This window comes from Schistocerca cancellata, chromosome 5, assembly GCF_023864275.1.
Source record: "Schistocerca cancellata isolate TAMUIC-IGC-003103 chromosome 5, iqSchCanc2.1, whole genome shotgun sequence".
NCBI lineage: Eukaryota > Metazoa > Arthropoda > Insecta > Orthoptera > Acrididae > Schistocerca > Schistocerca cancellata.
In genome coordinates, this window is record NC_064630.1 from 845,056,436 (window position 1) to 845,065,254 (window position 8,819).

Sequence of the window (8,819 nt, forward strand, 5' to 3'; positions counted from 1 at the left end):
GGAGGACGATGTATTGAATCGCGATGCAATTTGAGTTTCCCATCGCCATTAGGAGGCCCTGAACGTTACAATTAACTATCAGTTTTGCGTCGGATTCGAAAATCTAGACTCACAGGAGACGGACCATAAGGTGCCCGAGGCAGCAATATCCCCTTGGAGACAAGTCGGCTGGAGGACGATGTATTGAATCTCATCGCTAATTGAGTGTTCCCTCGTCATTAGGAGGCCCTGAACGTTACAATTATCTATCAGTTTGGCGTCCGATTGCAAAACCTAGACTAGCAGGAGACGGGGGATAAGGTGCCCGAGGCAGTAATATCCCCTTGGAGACAAGTCGGCTGGAGGAAGATTTATTGAATCGCGACGCAATTTGAGTGTTCAATCGTCATTAGGAGGCCCTGAACGTTACAATTAACCATAAGTTTAGCGTCGGATTCGAAAATCTAGACTCACAGGAGACGCACCATAAGGTGCCCGAGGTAGCAATATCCCCTTGGAGACAAGTCGGCTGGAGGACGATGTATTGAATCTGGACGGAATGTGAGTGTTCGATCGTCATTAGGAGGCCCTGACCGTTACAACTAACCATGCGTTTTGCGTCGGATTCGAAAATCTAGACTCACAAGAGACGGACTATAAGGTGCCCGAGGCAGCAATATCCCCTTGGAGACACGTCAACTAGAGGACGATATATTGAATCGGGATGCAATTTGAGATTTCTATCGTCATTAGGATGCCCTGAATGATGCAATTAACATCAGTTTTGCTTCCGATTCGAAAATCTAGACTCACAGGAGACGGACCATAAGGTGCCCGAGGCAGCAATATCCCCTTGGAGACAAGTAGGCTGGAGGACGAAGTATTGAATCGCTATGCAATTTGAGTTTCCCATCGTCATTAGGAGGCCCTGAACGTTTCAATTAACTATCAGTTTTGCGTCCGATTCGAAAACCTAGACTCACCATAAGCTGTCCGATGCAGAAAATCCACTTGGAATCAAGTCACATGGAGGAAGATTTATTGAATCGCGACGCAATTTGAGTGTTCCATCGTCATTTGGAGGCCCTGAACGTTACAATTAACCATCAGTTTTGCGTCGGATTCGAAAATCTGCACTCACAGGAGACGGACCATAAGGTGCCCGAGGCAGTAATATCCCCTTGGAGACAAGTCGGTTGGAGGACGATGTACTGAATCGCGATGCAATTTGAGTTTTCCATCGTCATTAGGAGGCCCTGAACGTTTCAATTAACTATCAGTTTTGCGTCGGATTCGAAAATCTAGAGTAAAAGGAGAGCGACCATAAGGTGCCCAAGGCAGCAATATCGCCTTGGAGACAAATCGGCTAGAGGACGATGTATTGAATCGCGATGCAATTTGAGTTTTCCATCGCTATTAGGAGACACTGAACATTACAATTAACTATCAGTTTTGCGTCCGATTTGAAAATCTAGACTCACAGGAGACGGACCATAAGGTGCCCGAGGCAGCAATATCCCCTTGGAGACAAGTCGGCTGGAGGACGATGTATCGAATCTGGACGGAATGTGAGTGTTCCGTCTTCATTAGGAGGCCCTTGGAGACAAATCGGCTGGAGGATGATGTATTGCATCGCGATGCAATTTGGGTATTCCATCGCCATTAGGAGGCCCTGAATGTTGCAATTATCATCAGTTTTGCATCCGATTCAAAAATCTAGACTCACAGGAGATGGACCATAAGGTGCCCCAGGCACAAATATCCCCTTGGAGACAAGTAGGCTAGAGCACGATGTATTGAATCGCGATGCAATTTGAGTTTTCCATCGCCATTAGGAGGCCCTGAACGTTACTATTAACTATCGGTTTTGCGTCCGATTCGAAAATCTAGACCCACAGGAGACGGACCATAAGGTGCCCGAGGTAGCAATATCCCCTTGGAGACAAGTCGGCTGGAGGACGATGTATTGAATCTGGACGGAATGTGAGTGTTCCATCGTCATTAGGAGGCCCTGACCGTTACACCTAACCATGAGTTTTGCGTCGGATTCGAAAATCTAGACTCACAAGAGACGCACCATAAGGTGCCCGAGGCAGCAATATCCCCTTGGACACACGTCGGCAGGAGGACGATGTATTGAATCGCGAAGCAATTTGAGATTTCCATCGTCATTAGGAGGCCCTGAACGTTACAATTAACTATCGGTTTTGCGTCCGATTTGAAAATCTAGACTCACAGGAGACATACCATAAGGTGCCCGAGGCAGCAATATCCCCTTGGAGACAAGTAGGCTGGAGGACGAAGTATTGAATCGCTATGCAATTTGAGTTTCCCATCGCCATTAGGAGGCCCTGAACGTTACAATTAACTATCAGTTTTGTGTCCGATTTGAAAATCTTGACTCACAGGAGACGGACCATAAGGTGCCCGAGGCAGCAATATCCCCTTGGAGACAAGTCGGCTGGAGGACGATGTATTGAATCTGGACGGAATGTGAGTGTACCATCGTCATTAGGAGGCCCTGAACGTTACAATTAACCATCAGTTTTGTGTCGGATTCGAAAATCTAGACTCACAATTGATGCCCGAAGCAGCAAAATCCCCTTGGAGACAAGTCGGCTGGACGACGATGTATTGAATCGCGATGCAATTTTCGTTTTATATCGTCATTAGGATGCCCTGAACGTTACAATTAATCATCAGTTTTGGGTCGGATTCGAAAATCTAGACTCACAGGAGACGGACTATATGGTGTCCGAGGCTGCAATATCCACTTGGAGACAAGTCGGCTGGAGGACGATGTATTGTATCTGGACGGAATGTGAGTGTTCCATCGTCATTAGGAGGCCCTGAACGTTACAATTAACCATCAGTTTTGCGTCTGATTCGAAAATCTAGGCTCTCAGGAGACAAACCGTATGGTGTCCGAGGCAGCAATATCCCCTTGGAGACAAGTCGTCTGGAGGACAATGTATTGAAACGCGATGCAATTTGAGATTTCCATCGCCGTTAGGAGGCCCTGAACGTTACAATTAACTATCAGTTTTGCGTCCGATTCGAAAATCAAGACCCACAGGAGACGGACCAAAAGGTGCACATGGCAGCAATATCCCCTTGTAGACAAGTCGGCTGGAAGAGGATGTATTGAATCTGGACGGAATGTGAGTGTTCCATCGTCATTAGGAGGCCCTGAGCGTTCAATTAACGATCAGTTTTGCGTCCGATTCGAAAATCTAGACTCACAGGAGACTGACCATAAGGTGTCCGAGGCAGCAAATACCCATGGAGACAAATCACCTGGAGGAAGATTTATTGAATCGCGACGCAATTTGAGTGTTCCATCGTCATTAGGAGGCCCTGAACGTTACAATTAACCATCAGTTTTGCGTCGGAATCGAAAATCTAGACTCACAGGAGACAAACCGTATGGTGTCCGAGGCAGCATTATCCCCTTGGAGACAAGTCGGCTGGAGGACGATTTATTGAATCGCGACGCAATTTGTGTGTATCATCGTCATTACGAGGCCCTGAACGTTACAATTAACCATCAGTTTTGCGTCCGATTCGAAATTCTAGACTCACAGGAGACTGACCATAAAGTGTCCGAGGCAGCAAATCCCCTAGGAGGCAAGTCAGCTGGAGGAAGATTTATTGAATCGCGACGCAATTTGAGTGTTCCATCGTCATTAGGAGGCCCTGAAAGTTACAATTTACCATCAGTTTTGCGTCGGATTCGAAAATCTATACTGACATTAGTAGGACCATATGGTGCCCGAGGCAGCAATATCCTCTTGGAGACAAATCGGCTGGAGGAAGATGTCTTGAATGGCGATGCAATTTTAGTTTTCCATCGTCATTAGGAGGCCCTGAACGTTACAATTAACCATCAGTTTTGCGTCGGATTCGAAAATCTAGACTCACAGGAGACGAACCGTATGGTGTCCGAGGCAGCAATATCCCCTTGGAGACAAGTCGGCTGGAGGACGATTTATTGAATCGCGACGCAATTTGTGTGTTCCATCGTTATTAGGAGGCCCTGAACGTTACAATTAACCATCAGTTTTGCGTCGGATTCGAAACTCCAGACTGACAGGAGACGGACCATAAGGTGCCCGAGGCAGCAATATACCCTTGGAGACAAGTCGGCTGGAGGACGATGAATTGAATCTGGACGGAATGTGAGTGTTCCATCGTCATATGGAGGCCCTGAACGTTACCATTAACCATCAGTTTTGCGTCGGATTCGAAAATCTGCACTCACAGGAGACGGACCATAAGGTGCCCGAGGCAGCAATATCCCCTTGGAGACAAGTCGGTTGGAGGACGATGTATTGAATCGCGTGCAATTTGAGTTTTCCATCGTCATTAGGAGGCCCTGAACGTTACAATTAACTATCAGTTTTGCGTCCGATTCGAAAATCTAGACTCACAGGAGACTGACCATAAGGCGTCCGAGGCAGCAAATCCCCTTGGAGACAAGTCACCTGGAGGAAGATTTATTGAATCGCGACGCAATTTGAGTGTTACATCGTCATTAGGAGGCCCTGAACGTTACAATTAACTATCAGTTTTGCGTCGGATTCGAAAATCTAGACTGACACGAGACGGACCATAAGGTGCCCGAGGCAGCAATATCCCCTTGGAGACATATCGGCTGGAGGACTATGTATGGAATGGCGATGCAATTTTAGTTTTCCATCGTCATTAGGAGGCCCTGAACGTTACAATTAACCATGAGTTTTGCGTCGGAATCGAAAATCTAGACTCACAGGAGACAAACCGTATGGTGTCTGAGGCAGCAATATCCACTTGGAGACAAGTCGGCTGGATGACGATTTATTGAATCGCGACGCAATTTGTGTGTTTCATCGTCATTAGGAGGCTCTGAACGTTACAATTAACCATCAGTTTTGCGTCCGATTCGAAAATCTAGTCTCACAGGAGACGGACCATAAGGTTCCCGAGGCAGCAATAACCCCTTGGAGACAAGTTTGCTGGTGGACGATGTATTGAATCGCGATGCAATTTGAGTTTCCCATCGCCATTAGGAGGCACGGAACGTTACAATTAACTATCAGTTTTGCGTCCGATTCGAAAATCTTGACTCACAGGAGACGGACCATAAGGTGCCCGAGGCAGCAATATCCCCTTGGAGACAAGTCGGCTGGTGGACGATGTATTGAATCTGGACGGAAGGTGAGTGTTCCATCGTCATTAGGAGGCCCTAAACGTTACAATTAACCATCTGTTTTGCGTCGGATTCGAAAATCTATACTCACAGGAGACTGACCATAAGGTGATCGAGGCTGCAATATCCCCTTGGAGACAAGTCGGCTGGAGGACGATGTATCGAATCTGGACTGAATGTGAGTGTTCCGTCATCATTAGGGGGCCCTTGGAGACAAATCGGCTGGAGGACGATGTATTGAATGGCGATGCAATTTTAGTTTTCCATCGTCATTAGGAGGCCCTGAACGTTACAATTAACCATCAGTTTTGCGCCGGATTCTAAAATCTTGACTCACAGGAGACGAACCGTATGGTGTCCGAGGCAGCAATATCCCCTTGGAGACAAGACGGCTGTAGGACGATTTATTGAATCGCGACGCAATTTGTGTGTTCCATCGTCATTATGAGGCCCTCAAAGTTACAATTAACCATCAGTTTTGCGTCGGATTCGAAAATGTAGACTGACAGGAGACGGGTCATAAGGTGCCCGTGGCAGCAATATCCCCTTGGATACAAATCGGCTGGAGGACGATGTATTGAATCGCGATGCAATTTTAGTTTTCCATCGTCATTAGGAGGCCCTGAACGTTACATTTAACCATCAGTTTTGCGTCGGATTCGAAAATCTAGGCTTCACAGGAGACGAACCGCATGGTGTCCGAGGCAGCAATATCCCCTTTGAGCAAGGCGGCTGGAGGATGATTTATTGAATCGCGACGCAATTTGTGTGTTCCATCGTCATTAGGAGGCCCTGAACGTTACAATTCACCATCAGTTTTGCGTCGGATTTGAAAATCTCGACTCACTGGAGACGGAGCATAAGGTTCCCGAGGCAGTAATATCCCCTTGGAGACAAGTCGTCTGGAAGACGATGTATTGAAACGCGATGCAATTTGAGTTTTCCATCGCCATTAGGAGGCCCTGAACGTTACAATTAACTATGTTTTGCGTCCGATTCGAAAATCTAGACCCAGAGGAGACGGACCTTAAGGTGCCCAAGGCAGCAATATCCCCTTGGAGACAAGTCGGCTGGAGGACGATGTATTGAATCTGGACGGAATGTGGGTGTTCCATCGTCATTTGGAGGCCCTGAACGTTACAATCAACCATCAGTTTTGCGTCGGATTCGAAAATCTGCACTCACAGGAGACGGACCATAAGGTGCCCGAGGCAGCAATATCCCCTTGGAGTCAAGTTGGTTGGAGGACGATGTATTGAATCGCGATGCAATTTCAGTTTTCCATCGTCATTAGGAGGCCCTGAACGTTACAATTAACTATCAGTTTTGCGTCCGATTCGAAAATCTAGACTCACAGGAGACTGACCATAAGGTGTCCGAGGAAGCAAATCCCCTTGGAGACAAGTCACCTGGAGGAAGATTTATTGAATCGCGACGCAATTTGAGTGTTCCATCGTCATTAGGAGGCCCTGAACGTTACAATTAACCATCAGTTTTGCGTCGGATTCAAAAATCTAGACTGACACGAGACGGACCATAAGGTGCCCAAGGCAGCAATATCCCCTTGGAGACAAGTCGGCTGGAGGACGATGTATCGAATCTGGACGGAATGTGAGTGTTCCGTGTTCATTAGGAGGCCCTTGGAGACAAATTGGCTGGAGGATGATGTATTGCATCGCGATGCAATTTGGGTATTCCATCGCCATTAGGAGGCCCTGAATGTTGCAATTATCATCAGTTTTGCATCCGATTCAAAAGTCTAGACTCACAGGAGACGGACCATAAGGTGCCCCAGGCACAAATATCCCCTTGGAGACAAGTAGGCTAGAGCACGATGTATTGAATCGCGATGCAATTTGAGTTTTCCATCGCCATTAGGAGGCCCTGAACGTTACAATTAACTATCGGTTTTGCGTCCGATTCGAAAATCTAGACTCACAGGAGACGGACCATAAGGTGCCCGAGGTAGCAATATCCCCTTGGAGACAAGTCGGCTGGAGGACGATGTATTGAATCTGGACGGAATGTGAGTGTTCCATCGTCATTAGGAGGCCCTGACCGTTACACCTAACCATGAGTTTTGCGTCGGATTCGAAAATCTAGACTCACAAGAGACGCACCATAAGGTGCCCGAGGCAGCAATATCCCCTTGGACACACGTCGGCAGGAGGACGATGTATTGAATCGCGAAGCAATTTGAGATTTCCATCGTCATTAGGAGGCCCTGAACGTTACAATTAACTATCGGTTTTGCGTCCGATTTGAAAATCTAGACTCACAGGAGACATACCATAAGGTGCCCGAGGCAGCAATATCCCCTTGGAGACAAGTAGGCTGGAGGACGATGTATTGAATCGCTATGCAATTTGAGTTTCCCATCGCCATTAGGAGGCCCTGAACGTTACAATTAACTATCAGTTTTGTGTCCGATTTGAAAATCTTGACTCACAGGAGACGGACCATAAGGTGCCCGAGGCAGCAATATCCCCTTGGAGACAAGTCGGCTGCAGGACGATGTATTGAATCTGGACGGAATGTGAGTGTACCATCGTCATTAGGAGGCCCTGAACGTTACAATTAACCATCAGTTTTGCGTCGGATTCGAAAATCTAGACTCACAATTGATGCCCGAAGCAGCAAAATCCCCTTGGAGACAAGTCGGCTGGACGACGATGTATTGAATCGCGATGCAATTTTCGTTTTATATCGTCATTAGGATGCCCTGAACGTTACAATTAATCATCAGTTTTGGGTCGGATTCGAAAATCTAGACTCACAGGAGACGGACTATATGGTGTCCGAGGCTGCAATATCCACTTGGAGACAAGTCGCCTGGAGGACGATGTATTGTATCTGGACGGAATGTGAGTGTTCCATCGTCATTAGGAGGCCCTGAACGTTACAATTAACCATCAGTTTTGCGTCGGATTCGAAAATCTAGACTCTCAGGAGACAAACCGTATGGTGTCCGAGGCAGCAATATCCCCTTGGAGACAAGTCGTCTGGAGGACGATGTATTGAAACGCGATGCAATTTGAGATTTCCATCGCCGTTAGGAGGCCCTGAACGTTACAATTAACTATCAGTTATGCGTCCGATTCGAAAATCAAGACCCACAGGAGACGGACCAAAAGGTGCACATGGCAGCAATATCCCCTTGTAGACAAGTCGGCTGGAAGAGGATGTATTGAATCTGGACGGAATGTGAGTGTTCCATCGTCATTAGGAGGCCCTGAGCGTTCAATTAACGGTCAGTTTTGCGTCCGATTCGAAAATCTAGACTCACAGGAGACTGACCATAAGGTGTCCGAGGCAGCAAATACCCATGGAGACAAATCACCTGGAGGAAGATTTATTGAATCGCGACGCAATTTGAGTGTTCCATCGTCATTAGGAGGCCCTGAAAGTTACAATTTACCATCAGTTTTGCGTCGGATTCGAAAATCTATACTGACATTAGTAGGACCATATGGTGCCCGAGGCAGCAATATCCTCTTGGAGACAAATCGGCTGGAGGAAGATGTCTTGAATGGCGATGCAATTTTAGTTTTCCATCGTCATTAGGAGGCCCTGAACGTTACAATTAACCATCAGTTTTGCGTCGGATTCGAAAATCTAGACTCACAGGAGACGAACCGTATGGTGTCCGAGG